This window comes from Pteropus medius, unplaced genomic scaffold (genome assembly GCF_902729225.1).
Source record: "Pteropus medius unplaced genomic scaffold, Ma_sr-lr_union100, whole genome shotgun sequence".
NCBI lineage: Eukaryota > Metazoa > Chordata > Mammalia > Chiroptera > Pteropodidae > Pteropus > Pteropus medius.
The window spans coordinates 6,890,534-6,914,852 of NW_024350319.1; the positions used below are offsets into that span (position 1 = coordinate 6,890,534).

General features: G+C 32.5%; 1 pseudogene; it reads left to right on the forward strand.

The window, feature by feature from the left end:
- The first annotated feature begins 1,266 nt into the window (after positions 1–1,266).
- LOC120583225 (60S ribosomal protein L9-like) overlaps positions 1,267–24,319 on the forward strand; it is a 52,518-nt pseudogene continuing 29,465 nt past the window's right edge.

The window sequence follows — 24,319 nt, forward strand, 5'->3', positions numbered from 1 at the left end:
TCCTTCCTTCCTTCCTTCCTTCTTTCCTTCCTTCCTTCCTTCTTTCCTCTCTTCCTTTATCCCGTGGATTACTCACTGAAGATAAACACTAAACTTTAGCGTGACTGCAAAATATGACAGACTACATTGCTCTTTGTTGTGATCAGCATTTTTAAAGGTAGCTTTCAAAGTCCAGATATAGGCAAAGCTCACACTTTATAGAGAAGTGCTAGCAATGACAGCTTCAAATTGTGAGATTTGGCTCTGTAATTGAAATCACATGTTTCATCTCAGTTTCATTTACATGGGCTACAGGCTATAATTAACATCAAGTGGCAAGACAAGATCACATACAATAGAATCCTGGAATACATTCAGGCCACCAAAATTGAAACGGAGCCTTTCTGTTACTTAGCTACGCAAGACTGAGTCTGAGCTACCACAGAGAGATGACTATGGAGCGCGAAAAGAACAGCTGTGTGTGGAGAATAAAGTGGAGGTGCACTAAGTTCACCACTAACTGTAGTGGTAAATAGGATTTTATTTTATTCTGATATCCTTTCACTTGTCTTTCAAAGTTTGATGCCTAAATTTTTTTAGTAATCCGGTCTTTACCAACTTAATTTCTCACAAACTTTACCATATATGCCAGACACGTAAATGTAACAGAAAAATCCCTGCCAAAACTAAGAAAGTAAAATAAAGTCAATCTCAGCTTCTACGCTCTGTCATCTTTTATTTCATAAGCAAGCAAGAATGCTTCACATATGCTCCTTCCCTTCTATAACTCAGTAAATTTTTGGACTAATTCTCACTTATCCTTTAATATTTAACCCAACTGTGACCACTTCTGGGATGATTTCCCCAGGCATGCCCCAGACTCTATCTCTAGTTTTGCATTTATCACACCCAAACACAGGCCACGGACCTACCAGTCCATGGCCTGTTAGAAACTGGGCCACACAGCACGAGGGGAAAGGCAGTGATAAGCGAAGCTTCATCTGTATTTGCAGCCACTCCTCATCACTAGCATCACTGCCTCAGTTCCACCTCAGATCATCAGGCATTAGATTCTCATAGGAGCAGAAACCCTACTGTGAACTGTGCATGTAAGAATCTAGGTTGCATGCTCCTTATGAGAATCTAATGCCTGTTGATCTGGGGTGGAGCTGAGGCTATAATGCTAGCGCTGGGGAGGGGCTGCAAATACAGATTAACATTAGCAGAGAGGTTTGACTCACAGAGACCATAATAAATCAATTGCTTGCTGACTTATATCAAAACCCTATCAGTGAGTGGCAAAAGACAATTAGGCTGCATCTGGTGGCAGTCTTTAAAGTGGCAAGTGAGTTGATGTACTTCACTTGTACAACTGCATCTGGTGCATCTGATTCTTCGTTATGGTGAGTTGGATAATTATTTCATTATATATTATAATGTAATAATAATAGAAATAAAGTGCACAGTAAATGTAATATGTTTGAATCACCCCAAAACCATTCCCACCCCTGGTCTGTGGAAATATTATCTTCCACAAAACCAGTTCCTGTGCAAAAAATGTTGGGGACTGCTGCAAAAATATAAATTGCAAATCCAGAAGCTTCTTCTGCTACTTTTCTATTCTTATTTTATAGCACAATAACTGATTCATATGAAGTATTCAATAAATGCTTATCTAATAAAGAAATGGCTCCCTCCCTCTTTCACACAGTGTTCTTCTGTGAAAACACCTAATAGGTGTTCAGTTCATACAAGTTATTTCTACATTGGCATGTAAAAGGTTTCATATTTCCAAGTAGTATTCATATTTTCAGAACTAGAGTACTTTTGAAGTTTAGAAAGTCTCTAAAATCAAAAAGGATAATGTTGGAATGGTGAGACTTGGAATATTTTTGAAGATAGTAATAAATTTTTCAAGCTCTTCATTTTCTTTATCCATCAAGAAGAGGGTATATTTCTCTTTCTAATGAATTGTTGTAATTACTGAATTCAGACTAAATGACACCATGTCCTCTCATAAGCACCTTCTCCTCAGAGGATGCCTGAGGCAATCTGTAGATAATGACCTCTTGCTGGGTTGGTCTATTCATATGCATACCCTGGACCCCAGACTCTGAGTTCTTGAAATGCTAGTTGCTCTTCAAGAGCCTTCTTCATTGCTTTAATGGGATGTGAATGGGATTCTCTCTCAAGACGTGGCTCTTCTTTGTGCTTTATCTGCATGCTACATAATTGAACCTGCAAGTGGTCTTCATAGGTCTAAATCAAACCATAGAGATTCACTGGGTATGTTTCTTATATACTATAATTTATTGCTGCCAATTCCCTGACAGGGACATTTAAAATCTGTCTTTAATATTTTTGTGACATGTAGGAAAGTAGTTTCATAGATAGGGTTCTTGGGCCATTATGGAAATCAATTCGGTTTAGTCAAAACTGGAAGAACTCCAGTTGTTCTGCCCCATAATTAATAGGTAGATATTGTTCATTTTTAAAGCATTCAAACTAATAAATAAAGAAGCAATTATAAAATTATGTTAGCACCATTCTGCAAGCTCTAATAAGATAATTTATTTAAGTAATCAACAGCAGAGGCTACTAACATCGTGAAGATATACATAACACAATATTATATGATATCCAATAGAAGTACAATGATGAAGTATTCATGGCCCCCAAAAAGTTACACCTAGATCTCATCAGGTCTCAAGTTCTAACTATCAATGAAGATAAAATATATGAGAAAAAATATACTAAAACTTAGAGATACAGTCAGTAAAATCTAGGCTGTATGAATCTTTATCAGTAAATAAAATATAAGGTAAATAACTAATTTCTCTAGCAAATAACTTGCAGGAAAAAAAGGAAGATGAATGGAGAGCCTAAAGATCAACAATGCCCATTAGAAATAAAATGCAAGCTACATATGTAATTTTAGATTTTCTATTATCCACATTAAAGTGTTTTTAAAAGGTAAAATTAATTTTAACATATTTTATTTAAACAAATATATACATATTTACATATACATAAAGAGAGTAGTAAGGAATTGGCTTACGTGATTGATTGGGGGGCTTCTAAAAAGTCTGAAATCTGGAGGACAGGATGACGGTCTGGAAACATATAAGGAAAAGTTGATGCTTCTTCAGTCCAGGTAGAAATTTTTTTCATGGAAATCTCAGTTTTACTCTTTAGTCCTTACAACTGATTGAAAGAGGCTTACCCAAACTATTAAGAAGAAAACAATCTCCTTTCCTTAAAGTCAAGTGATTGCATATGTTCCTTACAAAATATCTGATAGCAACACCTAGATTAGTGCTTGATTGAATAACTAAATATTAGAGTCAATTCAAGTTGACACATAAAACTAGCCAAGGAAATATTTATGGGGAAGTGATAATTATAGACTAAAATTTGGATTCTAGGAGGGCTTGTTGCTACTGGGTTGGTCACTTTATAGGTCCTTTCAGCAATTAGGAAATACATATATTTTTAAAAGATTAAATGCTTTATGTTTAAACTGATACTTCAAGGCCATAATATTTCTATTTAACCTTACAAATGTTATTATATTTTTATCTTCTTTCTCTCATAGTGGTATTCCTGATTATCAACCACATTATCATAAGCATTTATTTTCTTTATCCCAAAATACACACTTAGCCTTAAAAATTGCTATACCAACACTACCACTGAGAATATGATTACTGAATCTATTTTAAGCCATTTCTTGCCGTTATTTTTGTACTTCAAATACATCTCATTAGGGAAGTATAGTCAAAGCACTTTTTAAATTAATAATTTTTTTCAGCAGTTTCAGAGTCAAGCAAAATTGAGTGGAAAGTGCAGTGTTCCTATAAAACCCCTGTATTCACACATGTACAACCTCGCCCACTACTGACATCTCCCACCACCACGGTACATTGGTTACAATCATCACCCCAAGTTCACAGTTTATATTAGGGTTTACTTTTAGTGTTCCATTGTCCTATGATTATGTCTTAATCTTTTGATAAACCTGTGCCCCTGGCATTGAATTTGACCAGTGGTTCTCAGCCCTTCCAACCCATTTCAATAGGACAAAATAGCTAGTGGGGGTCTTTCACTTCATCCAGGTAATTTAGACTCTGATAAAAATCCCAGCAGGTTAGACTCTGGTAAAATAATTTCTCCAGAAAGAAGATCTTATTCAGAAGAAGACAATGCTCTGGTGTATCTTATATGGTACCTTTTTACTCTCTTGAGGAAGCATGAGCGAATTTTTCTTTAATATTCACTGTGAGAACCTTGCGGATCTCCAGGAGGTAAAACTAGCAAAAGTATGGCCTCCCTGCCTCCCCTAGGAATGAGTCTTTTGGAGAATTTATTCTCAGTTGTCCATACTGAGCCTCCAGCTAGTCATCAATTAAGTGTAAGTGTTCCTACCCTAGCACTGTTTTCTATAGAGGTTTCTCCTCATGGGTTTCTACTCCAATCAGGTGTGATTTTCTGTATCTGTATGTCTGTTCAATTTTAAGGACAGTGTTTTGCCCTGTGACCTCATTTCTCTAATGGTTCTAGAAGAGCTATTGTTTTTTCTAAGACTTCTAGCTCTAAATTGTCATATGTTCTGAAATGATACAGCATTTTCTGAAACAGGAACTCTAAGGTGATAATCAGTATCCTGCTATCAGTGTTGTATCTACCATCCAAATTATTTTGATTCCTATATGTATAAATTTTATATTTTTCAGGGTAGATATACCATTTTTATAATATGTAGAATTAGAATTTATAGTTCCTTTGGAGAAAGTATAGACTACATAAGATTATCATTATATTTACTGATTTTTACTAATTTCATAATTTCTGATAGATTTTTTCCTCTTAAGTGTAAATTCTGAGTTAAAGTGTTTTAGTATTCTTTATTCTCATTGTATTACTTGAGTAAATGAGATGATTCATCTAAAGAGACAAGTGAAATAATGCTTTTATTTGTATTGGTGTGCTTACCTGAAATTCACTTAAATATTTGCTTTTTCTTTGATGTTTTTATTCAGTGAATTACTACTGCTGCTTCACATATGTTATTTAGACATTTATACAGAAATATTTCAAACTAATTCTGCACGATTAGGAAATCACATATGTTAAGCATATCTATGAAGGACTCTTGAAAGGGCAGGCCTCATTCAACTTCTTTTATCATAAGAAAACTTGCCGGTTTTTTACATACAACCTTAATAGTCTGAAATAGAGTCCTGGAACAAACAAACAAAGCCTCTTCAAAGGCTGATGCTTCACATTGCTTATTAGTGTGGCATAAAAGAAAACGATAATACGATAGCATTTCACAGTCTGAATGTACAAGTTGGATAGCGACAGCGCGTGTTATCATTGGTTAATGTGCAAATGTTCGCTGCCAGGGTGAAGCAACCAGGAGTGAACCATGAAACGATTGCATTCACACTGAAATGTCAGTAAAGCAAAGAAGTGATGAGTACTAAGCAACTTTTACGAACATGATGAAAGTACTTACTAGAGCAGCAGAAATAACTAATTCAATATTTATATTTTATTAAGAGAGGGACACCTATGCATTTGCATAATATGACTTCAGGAGACAGAGGCTGGTTTTATATGTAAATGCTTACTTTGACAGGTTACCATATGTAGCTTCTTTTCTTTCCAGCTGGCTAGCCTTACTGCTTCTCTCCTTTCCTTTATATCCAACCCAAAACTCACCAGGAACTGTTCCTAATTAACTTTATCCATTTTTTCTGTTTGTTTCACGGTATTATGGACTTTTAGACTATCAGCATTTGAACAGCCTTTATCAAAAATTTAGTTCAGTCCCATCTCATTTAGCCCATTGAAAATATGTTTCTGATTTTTATGCATTAGTACTTTAGTAAATTATATTTTAAGACAGCTAGAAAAATATTTAATTAATAATTCTTATTGCATCCTTGGATACTTAAGAAAAGTTTACTGACAAAATAATTTTAAGGATCAATGATGAATTTTGTATTTTCTTTTGGACTATTCCAGGATGCACCTCATCCTGGAATTACTAAAGCAAATGCTGCAAAATGCTAATCATCTAACCTAGTATAACCATTTTTTTAATGATAAGTAACATGCCAGCCTCAAAAAAATGAGGCATACAATACAGAGCCTTAGGAAGAAAAATAAATCTATGTATATTTATTTCAATATTCTAACAACTTCAACTATACACTATAATTATATAATGAGTAATTTATGCTTAATGTTTAAAGAACAACTTTTTTTCTTTCTAAGCTTAAATGTTTACTTTTATCTGTGAGATATAATTCAGAAATTGGGTAACTGAGTGATGTCATGTTACCAACAGCACCAATAGCTTTAATTATTGTTGGGTGATATTGTGAGGCTTAACATGCATTATCTTTAAAAGATGCTTCATGTTAGGTACTGTTACTAGAAATGAGAAAAGAGACATAGGAGGAAAAGGTTGCCTAAAAATGAGAATGAGTGGTAAAATTGGAACTCAATACAGTAGCTCTATGTTGCCACCATTTGAGTGTTCTTCCGCGTTCTATTCTTTTCTCCCTTTGTACTACAAAGCAATAATCTCTAATTACACTAGAAAAGGATTTACCAAGAGATCTCACTCACACAAGTTTTTTGAGGACTGAAGAAAAACACTCTAGGAACATTTCTAGGGTAAACTCTCAGATCCACAATCCCAAACAGACCTAACAAAGTTGCATCAAAGATGGAAACCTCTTTTGCTTATCATTTCTCCATATGCAGTATGCATTTACATATACAATACCATATTGTAACATTAGTTCAATGTATATATCGTTTAATTGTATATTGGGAAAATTAATATCAGGCTGATACTTTTATAATTGGATAATATATACTGCAAACAATGACCATTCTCAAGCAGAATTTTATTTTCAACTAGAAAAACGGAGTTACTTTTTGAATATCAGCATAATATCCTCTATATGGCTTAAGGAAATCATATTTCTTACTTGATTTTTATTGACTAATTACCTATAATCTATATGGTAACAATGATATCTAAAGGTATGTTTGGAATTTAAACATGGATAATCAAAATTATTTCTCAAAATAACTTCTGGGGTAGATAACATAAATATCATTACTATATGTATTTACTGCAAAGGAATTAAGGCCAATGAAGTATAAGAAGGCAGGAAAGAGTTAACTCAGCAGACTTGGGTTGCTGAATTCTAAGCATTCTAATAATAGGCCATCTTCAGGACTAGCCCTTGGGATATTTTGCCTGATAAGATTGTTTTTGTAAGCTTGAGGCCTTGGATTACTCTGCTGTTTATCATTTATCCTAACAATGTGGTTTATGGTGAAGGTAGGTTTTTGCTTGGAAGACTGGGGGAGGGCTGCAGTCTGAGTAACTGAGGCCAGTCATGTGGGTTGATCCTTAGCTGGCAAGACTTCACACGTGTTGTCACACATTACTGCTGGGAGAATTAAGTATATCTCTGTGCAACTCCACTGCGAGGAAAACAAAAATTTTCACCTGATTTCTCCTGCACTTTGCTCATGTACCTTTCTCCTTTGCTGACTTTAAACTCTATCCTTCTGTTGTATTAAACAATAACTATGACTACAGGGCATTTGACTCATTCTAGTTTATCACTGAGCCCAAGGATGATCTTAGGAACTCTTTACACAGTAAAATACTGAATATCACACAGATTTACAGGATAATCACAGAATTTTTCATGAAAGGCATCACAAATCTTCTTTAGAGGATATTCCTATACACACATATGACAATAGCATAATTTTAAAGAGCCTCAGTCACATATACCTTCTCTTTGGTAAAATACCTGTTGTGAGCAAGGGCGATTTGCCTTTAGCACTCATAAATATTGTCTTACAGAGTTGGAATATTCATCATTTATGAAAAGTAAAGCATAGCTGTGTTCTCTATTGAGATATAATGGACAAAGTGGGTGTTGTAATGAGTTTAACTTTTTTTTTTTTTAGGGATATAAGGAAGTATTGCATTCTCTGAATCTTTCTGTTATAATTAGAAAATATCCAACAGAGAAATTATTTATTATTTTTTTGTGTTGTCTCAGTGGGCAATCAATCCTTCCTCTGGCTTAGTTTGAAATAATCTCAAATCTCCTTTCTAGTGAAGAAATGTCTTTGGCTTGGAATTCTACAGGAACAAAAATTCCATTGAGACCATCATTTCATTCTTCTGTTTTCCTGGTTGAATTATTTTTTTTATATTGTACTTAAGACATTAATTTGTATTGTAAAGATTTGCTTTTCCGTATCTTTATCTGTTTTGATACCAAGAAGTCCCTATGACGATCCCCACAGTTAATAAGATTTATAAGTACTTGTTAACTTTGAAATCATGTTCAATCTAGATACTTTTTTGTTTTATTTTGTTTACTGTGTGAAATTGATTACATATTTATACATATAAACCTTAAAAATCATATATATGAATTTATTTTAAAATTATATGTATAAAATATATATTTATGTATTTGAGGGACATAATACTACATTCTCTTAACTAGTGGATGTGACTACATATTTAGAAGGTAATTTATTCTGTTTCTATTGGTAAATACATAATAATTTCATATACAAAACTAAAAACGTCATTGCCGGTTGAGATTTTTTTAGAGTTTTACTTAAGTTTTGGCTTTAAAATAGTATAAGCTATCTTAAGAAATTGGAATGCCTGAAGAAATTTCATGTATTGGCAATCCACAAAAAGAAAGGAGAGAAAAATTCAATAGTAGTTCAGTAGGATATAAACTCTACAGGCCTCACGGACAGTTATATCCCATCTGGTTCATGCTTATTTCAAGACAAGGAACAAAAGCTACACACTGAAATGAACCTGATGATTTTGCATAGCTGGCCAACAAGCTGTTCCATTTGAGGCAGTTATAATATTCATATGTTATTCAGTTAGGTTTACTGTGAAAGTATTTTTCCAGTCTAATGAGATTTATAAATTTCCTTTTACATGGAGGTTCTCTACATGCTTTATATGTTTATTCTTATCTTCTTGTCTTGTTTTAAAGCTTTGCAAAATAAGAAACTTTCACAACATGCTATTTTGTTCTGATTTTGACCACAGGGCATATGTATTATTAAAGTAGCAGACCAACTGGAACACAAATATGGCACAGAAGTATTTTTATTATGGTCATATAGGATTATTGAAATTTCATTAGCTGCTGCTGGTTTGTGCCTGAAAGAAATGTCCTTCATTACCATTGCAAAGTTGCAGAATTTCATGCCCTGAGACTAGGCTAAATTGAGATCTCTTGCTTAATAAGTGAGTTAGAAACAAGTATATTTAGATATACTAATATTAAATGTTGCTAATCCACCAATTTATTTACTTTTTATTTAATTTTTTGATCCTCTTTTGAGGCAATATTATTTCATGCCAGAGCATGCCCACTCTAGAGGTGGATTATATAGGTGTGGATGCCAGGTTTGACATTTTCTATGTAGATTACCTGGGCAAATTATTTTACCTTTCTAAGCATCAATTCTCTTATCTGTAAAATGGAAATAATGGTATATATCTCTCTGGACCTTATGAACATAAAATTTGGTAATGCAAATGAAGCCGCTATAAAGGATTAAGATGTAGAAGGGATGCTCTGACAGATTACCATGCCATCTCATGGGCTTGGAAAACTACAATAGCAGTGACATATATTTGCCATCAGTCAGCCATAAAGTATACCCTATTTTCTTTTGAATTTTGACTTTTTTTTTCCTAAAAAGGTCTAGTTTTCACATCTTAGAATGATAGAGCTAAAAACTACATAATTCCTAAACCTGAAAGTTATCCTAACCAATTTTCTTTATCTTTATTTTATATCTATATAACTGCAAGTTCTGTTCTACAAGTTTCTATCACATCTTCTCTGAACTATTGAGGTTGGTTTCTGTCTGCCTCTGATCCATTCTCTCCACAGTACTGGCACACAGGAAGCACTCTGTACCAGAGGGGCAAAGTAGAGAGTATAGTGCCAAGAAACATACTCTAGAAATTGAATTCCAGTTTTGCCTTACTTAATCTCATTTTGTATAAGTTTTCTTATCTCTACAAAATGGTTATGGTACCACATTGCAGATTTGTGTCGACTTAAACACAATACCCATAATACATGTGTACACTGTACCTTTCAATTAATATTGTTTCTGCCTCTGAATACCTAGATCTGGTCTCAGAATGTGTACTTTCTCATTACACCCTTTCATTACAAATGCTTTGTAGATTAATGCCCAAATTCACTGCTCCTTTTTCAAACAGTTACATTATTAGTCTCTGCCTTTAGATTAATAATACTCCATCTACAGCCATGCTACCTTGAATGCGCCCTATCCTATCTAATCTCAGAAACTAAACAGCGTCGGGCCTGGTTAGTACTTGGATGGGAGACCACCTATAAGACTAGGCGCTGTAGGCATAAAAAAAAAAAGAAAAGAAAAGAAAATTAACAACAACAAAAATAATAATACTCCTTTTCCTATTTTACAAAGTCATACCAAAATACTTACAGTTCTCAGAGTAGGGCATTCTTGATTTTTGGCTCAAACAGATTCAACTATTTTTTTGGTCCTTACTCTCACCACCGCTGATTCTATTTTGAACCCCTTCATCTAAGAGACAGATAAAAGGTTACTTCCTCTAAGAAGTCTTTTCTGACTCCACAAACTAAACCCAGGATATTAATTATTCTTCCTTTATATACATCTTCATTCACCCTCCTCTTCTTTTTCATTCACCGTACATACAAATAACATCTAATGAATTCTTCTGATATTTTTAATGTATTTATTTATACACATACATATATATTTATAGATCTATCTTTTTATCTACGCATATTGTAAACTCATTTCCCTTTTCCCATAAGACAGTGGCTCTTGAGTACAGAAGACTCAATTTTGCACCTGTGTCTATTTTTTTTAATAAATGAGTTCCATTAACTAGTTTCTGTAGTTCTTGTTCCCCATTGTTTTTAACCTATTTATCTAACACACCTGAAAAATAAGACATCTCTCATCAGTAAGAGTGGCTTCTTAAGGCCAACCTTCAAAGAGGTACAGGAGATACATGAACACTGGGGAGCATGTATATTTTGAAAATTCAGCTCATGTGATTTTAACATACCTTCAAAGTATCAGGTGATCAAGCAGTTCCCAAACAGCAGTAACAAGAGCAGCTGCTAGACGATTTATCCCACTTCCGTAGATTTAACTGGTAAGGAGGCAATTAGCCCAAATGGTTTTATTATCCGTGGTATAGCAGACAGCATAAACTTTATGTTACCATCAATATCCTGTGTCCCTCCATTGTCATGAGGCTGATGTGCAGACAGGCCAAGTAGATGTTGTACACAGTGGATCCACTGTGTCTTAGGGACTCCAAGATTTTGAGATTCTGCTTTTATATAGGTGTTTCTGATAAATCTCTCTTTTCTTCTCCTCTTCTTTCCTCTCCTCTCTTCTGGATAGGGAAATATCTTATCCTTTAATATCTCTGAAGAGGGGAAGGAGATACCTCTAGCTTTATTAACCTAGAATGTGTTCAGGGAGAGACAGGTCTAAGTATCTCCAGAAATCACAATCTTTATATTTCCAAAGCTGTTAGGCAAACATCTCTGAACAAAGCTGTCAATGTTCTCTGCTCAGAAGATATGCACCAGACTCCTGGAGAATTATCTCTCAACACAGAGGGATCTATATATATATTACTAACTCTGAGAATCATGTAAATATCCCTACTTGATTGTTTTGTGCATGATAAAAGTAGGATTCAAGAATCAAAAGGAATTAGAGAAAAGCTACAGTCAAAACATAATTTTCACCTCAAATCCAGGCTAGAATATTCAATACTTGGTTGCTTAATTTTTTTCTCCTTTTCTAGATGATTATTTCTGTTGTCTAATGTACATATATATATATATACACACATACATATATATGTATATATATATGTATGTGTGTATATATATATACATATATATATATTTTTTTTTTTCCTAGAAGTGGGTTTTTTTTAAGAAAATTCAGTGTGGCATCATAATGAGACATAATTTTTATCTTCCTCTGAAGATTATTATATGAAACATTCATCTTTTAGTCTCTCAGAGTGAAATGTTACTGGTGAAGAATAGTACTTTCATATTGCCTGCTTTTCAAGAGAATAACTTGAAACTACACATTTTGATATCAAAATTTGAAAGCATCAAGTGAAGCTTGCTCATACTTTTTCATAAATACATTTTCAGAAGAGATCTTTATATGAGTGTCATCATATTAAATTTAAAAACATTTATTTTTTTAATTTCAATTTTGATTAATAAATATTTTTAAAATTTACTTATCTATTTAAAGTAGTGTTTAGAGATATCTATAGTTATCATATGTATACAAATATGCCATGATATATCTCTATTCATAGCTTAGACATACTCTTCATGGAATTATAACATTTGAAGGGCCAACAAATGGTGATGTTAAAAGAACCTATTTAAATGCATGCCCTTATGTTTTTGCTACAATACTATTTTGACTAATATAATTAACCCACAGGTCCCTGTGTTAAATTTCTATATTTATGAACAAGAAACCAAAAAGACTATATGTCTCATAACTTATGAAAAGGAAAATAACAATCAATCAGATATTCAACAACAAGATGCCAGCCAGGAATAGTAGCTGGTTGTCTTTCATGAAATGTACACTCCTGCTTAATTCATAGAAGATAGTAATGCAGTAAGTCATTTCTCCCCAAGTTCAGGGAAATCAAACCTGCATTAGTGTGATACTACTGATGGACAATAGATAGGAAATATATAAATTCTATTTCTATTTCTGCTATAGCAGTTTTTGACTCAATTATCCCACTTATTTCTTTTGCAATATGACAAGTAATAACTTTTTACATTATTCCAGGCGCTAGGCTAGGAACTTTATATAAATGATCTCACTTAGTTCTAGAAATAAACTCATGGATAGATACTATTCTGTTTTTGATGATGGAATAATTGAATATACACTAGTTTGTAAGCTTCATGAGGGCAGAAACTATCTTCATTTGGGTCAATTTATAGTCAGTGCTATGGTAATTGACACATAGCAGAAACCAATAGTTATTAATAAATTAATAAAAAATTCCCATCCCTATTTTAATGTGAAGATTCTGGGCTCTAATTGACCAAATAACTTGTTTTTAGTTTCATAATAAAAAGTAATGTAATTAGTTCATTAACCCTAGCTTATTTGTCAGTTCCAAAGTTCATCTATCCATTTGTAATTCTAAGGAATCATTATAGCAAACTTTGAGGACAAATGAATTGTATCCTCCTTACCTTCTACATTAGGAGGGCTAAACGTGAAAGTACTCTCTTTTTAGTTTCTGGGAGGTTTACACATTGCATTTGTCTTGTTAAACTCAAAGGTTTGAATCAAATACAACATGTCTACTTGGTTGCCTGATATTAAGCTTGAGTGTTAGATTTGTGTGAGTATTAAATAAAGTATCATTGTTCTGAGAAATAAAAAATATAACTTAATTGCCTGTGGTAATGTAGAAAATGATATATGGTCTAAATAGCTTTGTTTCCAATAGTAGCCCTACCAAAGATAGATAGATAGATAGATAGATAGATAGATAGATAGATAGATAGATAGATGATAGATAGATAGAAAGATAGAAAAATAAATAGATGATAGATTTATGCTAACAATTGTATCCATAAGTTACCTGCAGCTTAAATGTACTTTTTCATTTCACTGCTGACCTTTTTTTTACCTTTCAGTACATTGCCTGTCTGGCTGAATTTATGATCACTAACCTGCATTTTCCTTTATTCTTCTAAACATAGTTTTAAAGCATTCTAGAACTCTCCAAACGATAAAAAACTAGCAAGAATAATATTTTATAAACAATAACTCATTTTTTTAAAAGGTCAGTAAGTACAAACAATGCAAGTCTCCAAAGTTCTCTTTGCTACTTCTGGTGAAAAGAAGAATTAGGAAGAAAAATCCATGTGGACTTGCTACATAGTGACAATCATATGGATCTCTTCCAGGCCAGCATTGAACCCCAAGCCAGCTCACTGTGGGTCATTTCACACAAAATGGTTAGAAAACAACACCTGGATGCAATGGCTCATGCCTTTTAAACCAGTTTATCTTCAGCAGTTCCACTAGGTGGAATTGGAATGGAATGGGAAATTCTACTGATTTTGAAGCTAGTTTGGCTTTTTCTGAATCCCAAGTATCAGGTCTCATATGATTAATGATGACTGTTTAATTAATAATCTGAATGAGACAATTAGAGAGTAAAAGATAATGCTATTAATAATTACTCTGGGACCACTGGCTCAATGAAGGATTCTTTCAGGCAAAGTAAAACCAATGGTCATATTAAAAATGATAAATTCTGACTAATTCCAATAATTCCTTGGATCCCATGTAAATAACATGAACCAGATATTCTTAACACTTATTCTTAACCCTTATAACCATACACGGTGATAACATTTGCACGTTTACACTCTACCAAAATAATACCTTGATATTTTTGAAACATTCCCAGTAATTCCTACAGGGATCACAAACTTTCTTTCTTTCTGTCTTTCTTTCTGTCTTTTTTTGTTCTTTAATTTATTTATTAGTGCAACATTGATTAAATTATCTATGAGCCTATGATTAGATTAAAGGCAATTATTCAGAAATTTAATGTTATTTTATAAGAAAATAAAAACCTGGTAAATTTACTTTTTAAAATATCAAACTGTATTTCTAAAACTGAATCTAATTTTTTCTCCTCATTTTTTCTTATCTGGTGATATTAAAAAGGTAAGAAAATATTTCCTCCTTAAAAACATACATACAAAAGCCTAGTTTTATTCCACTCCCATTATATGTTACTCCTTAACTTAGAGACTGTGTCTCTATTAAAGCTTCATTTTCCTGAGGAATGAAAACTATGGCGTTGGGAAAGCACCCATCAAATGACATGCTACCCACCCTGGGATTGCACAATCAACAAAGCCTGGGATCTGGAACACTTCATTGGCCATGTTGTGTTTTCTTTGGAGATTCTGATACCAGGATGCAATGGGCAAAAGAGTTTAGACTTCTACTCCTGATGATAGGCATCTTTTGCTTGATATATAGGTTCATAGCCTACGATGTAGAAAATTGACTAGGTAACCTCGACCCTAATTGTACTTTGCCCCCCATAAAGGTATATCCTAGAGATTATATCCAAAATTTACCTGCACCTTAAAGGTGCTATTCCTGGTCCATTAAGAGCTTGAACACAGATGATGAACTTAGAATTAATAGAATGGTACAAAATACATTTTAATTTCCTATTTGGTAGTGTTTTCGATTTATTCTCAGATGGTGCGTGAAACATTTTTTATTAGGCTCTATTCTTCTTTCCTCTTTTCCTATCTACCCTCAGGACTTGATTCTGGCTCTGCTTTTGCCACTGCTTCATGTGGTCCAGCCCAGGGATCTCATTCTTTCCCTGACTCTGTAATTGAGGTTTGAGAAGCCATTTAAATTTTCCATATTCTCTCAGCCAGTTCTAAAGCTGCCATTGGACAGAGTGTTTACTTAGTATAGGGCCTGAGTAAGAGACTCATTTCTGTAATTTATGCAAGGTACACAGAATTATATACTTATTGCAATGATAAGAATCATATAGATAAGATTTTATCTGTAGTTAAGTTTCAATAAGTGCCTAGAATAATGATTTAAATTTGACTAAGATCTCTGAATTTTTTTTGGAAGGAATTCAATAATTTCACCTCAGCCTCCCAATGAAAAGCTATTACTTGATCAAAGATATTAACTAATTTTGTGTACTGTATTCTGTCCTCTAGCTAACTTCATGTGAGTTTTAAATTAAAGTATATTTGCTTTTTGGGTCATTTGTTATCAAACAATATGCAAAATGTTTGTTTATTTTATTTCATTTAAATATTTACAATAATTCTATAAGATGACTATTACAACTGTCTTTATTTTACAAAAAAGTAGCTCTAGAGAATCATAACTAAGTGAAAGGGTCAGGCTCCTGAAATCTTTACTTCTCAACCTTCAAAATTCCGTACAGGGCAACCGTAAATTACAGCTGACTTCATTCAGACTTGGCTTTATACTTTGAGACCCAAAATACCATCTCATTTTATATTTCATGGGTTCAATGAAGTCAATGAATGTAATTTATTACAGCATTAACAAATGAGTCATTTTTGGTAAATCACAGCTGTTCCCTCAAAGTTTCTATAAATGCTATTTCCTGAATTAGCAACAACAACGAGCAAAGCAGTTTTATTTTCATCCCGATATCAAGGTGCAGTGTGAGCTACAATGGTTTCCTGTGCATGCTCACGATTGTCTTATATGCTTTAAATTCCATTTAGTTGACTATTTTAAATTTTATTCTGACAATAGGTAAGATGTTGAAAAAGAAAAAAAATACAAATAAAGCAGTCTTTTTAAAGTGTTAGAGTAATTAAAATCTTGTATACAAATGTTTAAAGTTCACATGACAGTCATGATGAAAGGTTGTGCAGGGAAATCATAAAATACTAAAAAAGATTTGATTCCCTTGGTGGATGTAGCTTAGACCGTAGCACTGAAGTTTTTCTTAGTACAATTAACAAGAGAGAGTCCTACAGGGAAGACAATGATAATTTCTGATTATTTTCTCTTCAGATATCATACATACATTTAACACTTAATTCACCTTGCTAATAAGTGAACATTTCATTTCCTGTTTGATTTCTCATTTATATGTAGATGGTATGAGAAAGAGAGAAAGAGAAGAAAGTACTAATATATCATTTCTTGAAATATAATTTATTACATTTCAAGGAAGAGAAATCCACTCAAACTAGGTAAAATAAGAGAGAATAGGATATTTTAAGGGTGAAGGTATACCTTATAGAAATTCAAGAAATTCTGAATATTCTGAAATTACAAGGGGAACAGATGTTGACATTTCTGGCTACAGCTGGGTAGCAGGAGTTTATGCACCCATGCACTAATACTGGTCAATTAACATTAATCAGTTACATCCAATACATATTTTTATTATTATTATTATTATTTTTTTTTTTATCTTGCTTCTGAGTGGACACCAGTTCACCAGTTCATGTACCTCTTAATTCAAAAATCAAAGGAAAGAGCACATTTATTTCTGGCTAAACAATGAATTAAAAGTCTATCATCTCTAGCTGAAAATTCATGATCATGTGATATGCAGAGCTGGCTAAGTCCAGGGGCTGTAAGGAAGGTAGAATATATTAGTTAAAATGCGATAATTGACATACGAATTCTCTCTCAACAATATCTTTTTGTATAATCCATATTAGGGTAGTTATCTGTTCTTGACCATATTCTTCACCACACATCATACAAGTCATAATCTGGCATCAGAATGAAAGAACAATGCAAAGACTTCTCAGATCTGTTTTAAATGATCTAAAGCTCAGTCTTTAAATTGATTGAATAATTTTCCTAATACTTCCAACAATCACTGTTCTTGGTTTTCATTTTAGAAATTTATGATGTGCTAGAGGTGTTTATCTCCTATCATTGTCAAGGATTCTACAAGTGCTTTCTACGAGTCACTGTGTGCGCCTTCATAGGATGTAGTTTAATGGTTTTCATAGTCTTCCTTGGGTTAAGTGGGACTGTTAAATTCTTCTGTCATTCCAAAGCCCTGGATTCCATATTTACTGTCTCCTACTATCACAAAACACTATCTCTAATTTTTTTGCTGTTTAACTATGTCTGCCTAAATCTAGTGACTAGTACTTGTTTAAAATTTGTATCATAAGCAATGATGTTCAAGATAATAATATATAGATTTTGAATTATTATTTTATTCTTTTTTGGGGTACAAGGTTATTGGAGAATTACAGAATCTGATAATTTAGGGATAAGTAATACAGTTGCTATAAAATATATTAGTCTGTAAAGTGAGCATTATTTAGCGTAAACTGGAGTTCATTCATCAATCGGTGCTGCCAGAATAGTGAAAGAATCCAAAAGAGCTGAAATGACTAATAGGTATTTTTTTTAAAAAAGAATAAAAAGCATTATCCTTGGTGCTGCCCAAAGTATAGTGAGTTTTGTCCAAGTTACATAACAAAATTACATCTAGAGTTATCACCGAGTTTGAAATAAAGGTATTTTTACATGCCCATGGCTTATTAGTATCATAATCAACTGAGTAAATGATAAGCACATTTAATATAGAGTCACCCAGTTCACAACCTCAGAGATTCTGATTTAATAGGAATGTATATTTTTAAACATCATTCCAATATGTTTTAAAAATTACTGAATTTCATGCATTTTTGGTTAAATTTAGATTAAAGTGAGGCTTATATCTAATATTGATTCCAAAATTTATTAGTTGTCTGATCATAGACAAAATAAAATAATCACTCAAAACCTCAATTTCTTCATCTATAAAATTGATATAATAATACTAGTAGTTAACTCATAGGGCTATTATAAAGATTAATTGAGATAATGAATGTGAAATAGTTTATCTCAAGGCCTAGTACAAATTTCTTAAAACTTAGTACTCAGTCAATGTTAATATCATCAACAACAACAACTATAACTTCTCTTCACTAACTTTGTTACTTTGGACAAATTACAGAAATTGTCTGAGTCTTTTTCATTGTCTATAAATAATGATCTAAGAACCTATTTCATACACATAAAACAATGATTGCTTTAAAGCACCTAACACATGACTTGGTTACAAAGTTGGTGTTCTAAATTGCAATAATTATCCTTAATTTTAGTGAATGAAAATAATTATTATTCTACTAAGACTTGGGAGGCTGTTAATCAAGTGAGGTAGTTATTGAGGGAAAAGAGTGTAGCTCTTCCAGGTGGTATTTAAAAGAATAGAGAATCTCATAGTTGCTATCAGTTCCCCTCCCAACCATCCATGCTACTGTCATCATCAGGCAGAGAGCAAAATGCCTCTTACTTTTTCTTACACATTAAACAGGAAGCTATCTAAACATACTCTCTCTTAAGCAAGGTTGCCAGCTGTTGGGAAAAAAAAAAAAAAGCAAGTCAATTGAAAGTAAATATCAAATAAATAATACATTTTTTAATATTTTAGTATTAATATGACCCATGCATACTTTAGGATAATGATATTCTGTGAAATACGTGAACATGCTTGTAGTAAAAAAATATTCGTTGTTTGTCTGAAATTTAAATATAACTGGACGTCCTGTTTTTCTTTTTCTTTTTGATTTTTTTGCCAGTCTTAATGATAGTACTGGATATTCATTTTAAACTAATTTTCTACTTGGATAAAAATGTTCATGAAAGTTGAACCCACAGGCTAGATGATCCCCTTTCTCCAAAAGATATATGATTGAGACTCACTGTAGTCAGCCTCGGAAGGCATTTTCTGATTCTCAATCACAAAGACTCAGAAACATGGGCAGTAAATTGTTATCTATTTGAGTAACCTGTAATTTTCCTCAGTTGGCTAGCTAATGTCAGTCATTTTAATTCCATTTCTCTGCATACTCTTTTTTTCTCCTTGAGCTCTTCAGCATTTTGCCCTCTTCACAAAGTGGAAGATGTCCATAATGCATTTCTTATTACTACTTTGCTGAGTGCCCCTGGGGACCATCTGTCTGAAAGTGTTCTCCTGTCAGCAGTAAAGGGTCAGGGGTGACTACCAACCTGAGAAAGGCATTGCCACTCTTCTTGATATGGCACTTTCTCTCATTTCTCAACTTTAGCGTCAAAACCAATTTGAAAATAACAAAGCTTGCTTTATAAGTAACACATAATAAAATCTTGTCTGGCACTGATAAAAAGGAAAGATTTCACATGTTTATACATCTCAAGATCAAGGGATCTAGGATCTACATAAAAAGCTAGATTAAATAACAAACAAACAAACTCAGTATGCTGGATTGCTCAGGACTGTGAGCTATCTCTAAAATAGGAGATTGGTGTTCTAGTTCCCAATCTACAGAGTGATTTGGGCAAATAATGAAGGTTTAAAATGTATTCCCCTACTTTATAGTTATATGGTATAGTATCTGCTGAGAAATAGAAATGCCTTTAAAATAATAATATACTAAATACTTATCTAGTTTTATTTTAGATATTGTATTGTAAAGTTTCCAAAAATATTAGCTGCATTTTAAAAATGACCTCTCTGATGTCTGCATTGCCAAATAACACCAGCTAAACTTGGAAGAAATCGTCCTGTGGCTATTGAGACAACAACATTGAAAAAACATGAGCTTGCATACTCCTTTTTATAGTACCCACTGTCATTGCTTGAGTCTGAGCTATGATGAACTACATTGTTCTCCTACAGGATTTCTTGGAAACTTTGCTCACTTCTTTCTTAGTTCCTATCTCACTACAGGTATGACTGATGGGCCAAGCTGTAAACTTCTGAAAAGAAAATTCCACTTCTAAATAAGAATTATGAAAGTGGTATCATTTATTAAGGGCTCATGTGCTGGGCATTGTGAGGAGTTCTTTTTTTTTTTTTTTTCTTTATTTTTACGGTTGTGGCATGAACTTTTTAAAATTTATTTTAATTAGTTTCAAGTATACAATACATTGGCTAGATATTTTTATAGTTTATAAAATGAGCTCCCTAATTGCTCCTTCTCTCCTCTAGTTTTCCACTTAGCCAATATATTAATGCTAACTACATTCTCTATTCTTTCTAAACAACATCTCCTTTATTTATCACAACACTTTTATAAGTTAGATAAAATTATCTCAATTTAAGTAATTTGTGGAGGATGATCCAGATACTACATATTTGGAATCTGAATTCAAATTGTAGTCTAAATTCAAAGCTTCTAATCTCTATACTATAACTTCTTGCATTTCACATTAACTTTCTGTCCAGGATATAGAAAAGCGGCTAACAAAATATGTGTACAAGATTATCGAATAAATTAATGACAAAATTATATGTCCAAGACCATGATTATGCTGCTGTTGCTTTTTTTTTTTTAACTCTGATATGGGGCACTTTTTCTTTTTTTTCTAAGAAAACAAACAAGACATTTCATTGCAATAAATTGTACATGTTATAAAATATTTTGTTATAATATGTATAATAGTAATAGAATATTAATTATGTACAGAGTATCTATATATTTGTTAGAAGAAACAAAATATTTATGTAAATAGGAAACTATTTTGCCATTTTGGCACAAGAATTTAAACTTCTATCAAAACTCCAAAAATTAACATGTTTGTTTACAAAGAAATGATATTTTTTTGTCAGTTATTGACCAAACGCTTTCAAAGTATTAGCATTCTACTTTCACTGTACCATAAATATATGTTAGTGAATGTGTGTATTTCTGTGGAAATTACCTATCTCTCTCTCCCCCATCTCATCTATCTATCTATCTATCTATCTATCTATCTATCTATCTATCTATTTATCTAGTTATTAAATATAATGTCTCAGGGAAATCAAAGTTAAGAAAAAATAGCAAAGCAAGTGTAATTATAGAATCATCAAGTGAGCTTTAAAAGATGAGTGAAGTATAAATCTAAAATTCATTAGAAATTTGAGAAATGCTAGATAACAAAGATAGAAGTTACACTTCTTTGAAAAAGCCATATATATATTTATACATCTATATATCTAAGTGTCTGTTTTTAATAAAAAATATAACCAAGTGCCAGTGTTTAGTTTCATTATAGAGAAAAATAAAATGAATAAATAAAGGCTCAAGTAGAGTATACTAACAACAACTATAAATTATTTTATTCTTATTCTTTTATATTCTTATACTCCTAATTTATTACATGACTTCAATGTCAGGGAAGAGGTAAAATTCCTCAATATGATGATTTTTTTCCTCATTAATAACTTCTAAGGTCCTATATTTTGAAATATTTTGAAGAACCATGAAATATTTTGAAATATTTGAAAAATTTTGAAGAACCATGTACATTTAAGTATTCCAAATGCATTATTGATATTTAAGGAAAACTTAGAAATACCTTTACTCTTACTCTAAGTTGCCCAATATGTAATTTATTTGTGAGTTTTTCCTCCTGATATTTGCTTGCTAATGTTAAAATTATTGTCAATCACCAATAAAGATTTTTTCCATGCAAGAAAGATCAAAGAGTCTAAAAGGAAACATTATAAAAAGAGCACAAAAATGTCCTTAAATAATCAATGTGATTATCCTGATCATTTATAGAACAACAGTTTTTCTTAAATTCCCTTAAGACCTTGTCTTAGAAAAAGGGCTTTTTACTCACAATAATGTTTTGTATTTTTTTCCTGGTACTTTTTATTTCAAAAGTATTGATTTCTTTAGTTGTTAAATTTTATGCTCTATTTTCTGATTAAAGGCACTGTCATATTTTTCAAGTGTTTGCTTCTGAACAATTTTTATTTAAATATTAACTGGTATTCATGTGTATGATATTGCTTGACTCTTCTGCCCAGCTTTATTAACAATTAGTCTAATATTACTTCTGAGAAACTTAGATAATATTTCCAATAGCTCTTCCACAATAGAACACAACCAAGAGGGAATGTCTCTGTCCTTCATTCAGATAATTTGCTATCAGCCAGCGGTATTCAATTTTCAAAAAACCCTGACCCTGACTTCCCTCAGTTTAGAGTTATCATCATCCTACAGAAAAAAAAAAAAAAAAAAAATCTATCCATTTTTAAATGGAAGTACATTTCCTCATTTAGACATCCTCCCAAAAGGCATGAAAAGTAATTTCTACTTTTGAAACTTCTGTGCTTAACATTTTATTTTGTCTGATCTTATGAAACATGATACAAGCAGTTTTCACTAGGGTTATATGGAATAGAAAATGTTGAGAACAATTAGATAGCTCTTTCATTTAATAAGCACCAAAATGAAATTAACATCATATTCAAAATTATTTTGAAAAAAATGAGAGACTACCACAGTGAATGTAAGTTTATCAAAGTATTTCAATAAGCATTTATTATAATAAAATATGTATTTTTTTAGTTTAGAAGGAACATTGAGGAACATTTGCTTTTAGCAAAAACATAACTTAGATATTAATACAGTATTATCCCTGTTTTATAGTGGAGAAAACTAAAGTTTAGATTTATGTAGAGATTGGCTGTAGGCCAAAGAGCTAGCTGGAGCATAGTCAAGTCCAAATGAAAGGCATTATGTACCCAAACACGGTACCCAGTATTCTACACTGTCCCCATACACAAGACATGTGCAGCAGACTATAGATATACAACCAAAATGTGGTCAGTGCCCTTGAGGAGTTTGAGGATAATAGGTATGTAACCTAATAGTTAGAATCTAGACAAAAATAGAACAAGTAATTATTATTTCTTTTTATTGGTTATTGCCTCTCTTCAACTTCTAGAATGCAAATTCCATGAATGCAGAAATTTGTATCCATTTTTTTTCAAGACTCTATCCACAGAGGCTAGAATAACGCCTAATAATCATTCAATAAATGGTTTGAATGCATGAATGAAAGTCAAGATTGAAAATATCAGTGATGAGATAAGAAAGTACTGAAGTAAGGAGATATTTTCTTACTAGTACTTAGAAGGGAATTTATGCTTTGGACACTGTCTCTGTCTAGGATCTTACCACTTGCCATGCTCCTGCTTCCTCACTATGCTTCAGCTCCTCTGGCCTTCTCTTATCACTCAATTAGAAGTAGCTAAGTAATCCTAGCACTTACAATTACTTGTTAATTAATTCATTTGAATCTGTTCATTCTAATAGTTGTTGATGTCTCCCTTCTAAGGAATAAGTTTGATGACAGTAAGGATCATTCCTTTCTAATCTACTGCATCATTTACAGCATGGAAACCCAGTAAGAATTTGATATTTGATGATCGAAGAAATAAATATAATAACAGGATGAGAAATTGGAGGATAAGTTAGTAACCTAACAGATAACTGCTATAAAATTATGACTGAAGGAGGAAGTTGACAATTGCTTAGATTAGTAAAGATATTTTAGCAATTTAATCTGAGAAATATACAGAGAATCTAATTATTTGAAAACTGACGCAAAAAGGGAATGATTTTTGTTTTGGAGACCAGCTTAAGGAGCAATGACCAGAACTGCAGCTACTGAGACAGAAAGACAGACTTCATCTCTAGAGTTTCCTAGGACTCTGAATTGCTTTTCAGTCTAATTTCCATTAATTCCAACAATACAGTGGCTCCTGTTCATCTCTGAAATTGTGACTTTATGTTCACTGATATTATGTTTA